Source organism: Sinocyclocheilus anshuiensis, unplaced genomic scaffold (genome assembly GCF_001515605.1).
Source record: "Sinocyclocheilus anshuiensis isolate Anshui unplaced genomic scaffold, SAMN03320099.WGS_v1.1 scaffold477, whole genome shotgun sequence".
Classification (NCBI taxonomy): domain Eukaryota; kingdom Metazoa; phylum Chordata; class Actinopteri; order Cypriniformes; family Cyprinidae; genus Sinocyclocheilus; species Sinocyclocheilus anshuiensis.
In genome coordinates, this window is record NW_015536549.1 from 237,835 (window position 1) to 239,031 (window position 1,197).

Here is a 1,197-nt window from a genome sequence, read left to right on the forward strand (position 1 = left end):
CGCATTCCATTAGGTCGTAAATGTATCTGGTGTCAGGGTTGCCATGGTAACCAGGGTCCTGGGCCCTGTTCACAGACAACTTGGCACCCAGTATGTTTATTGGGTGAGGGGTCTGTGAACGTTTGTTACTCTAATGAATAATTGATTTGTTAAATCTAATGAAAAATGGTGTGTCTGATTGGTCCAAATGCTACTATATATATATATATTTAAATGTTTTCCTCCAATGCTTTCATCTAATTTCAGTTGATTGGCAGAGTAAAGTGCATTTGTTTCAGCTCTTTTGTCATTTCTTCCTGCCTAGAGGGCAAGTTCTGGTGGCACATCTTACCCCTCTCTCTTCTACTTGCCTGCCAGATGGTATTTTTGATCAAATGCAAGCCTTTATGGTTAAAGGGTTAGTTCACCCAAAAATGAAAATCTGTCATTAATTACTCACCATCGTGTCATTCCAAACCCGTAAGACTTTTGTTCACCTTCAGAACACAAATTATGATATTTTTGATAAAATCCGAAAGCTTTCTGACCCTCCATAGACAGCAAGGGAACTACCACATTCAAAGCCAAGAAACTTAATAAAATAGTCCATGTGACATTAGTGGTTCAACCGGAATTTTATGAAGCTACAAGAATACTTTAATAATGGCTTCATTCAATAATTTCTTCTCTTCCCATCACTCTCTGCTGCCATTCACAAGAGTACCACGATCAGAATTGGGTCCACATAAAGCTATACCAATAAAGACACAGAGGACCGATATCATTGAAATCACTTTCAGAATGATAAAAACTGATTGACAGCCAATAAGAATCCACCTGTAAAATAAACAGAACAATATCAAAGTCCCTTTCAAGGAAAGTCTGTTCACTCGGCGGCCATATTTGCAACGCCTCCGGGCAGCTCATAAAAGACCAAGTCCTATCTAAATGAATGGGGGAAAGAAGACGTAACTCGGGGGAGAAGAAAATAATTGTTGAATAAATTATGTTATTTTTATTTTCTTTGCGCTCAAAAAGTATTCTCGTAGCTTCGCAAAACTGAAGTTGAGCCACTGATGTCACATGGACTGTTTTACCGATGCCCTTACTACGTTTCTGGACCTGGGAACATTACAGTTGCGTTGCTGTCTACGCAGGGTCTGAGAGCTCTCACATTTAATCAAAAATATCTTAATTTGTGTTCCGAAGATGAATGAA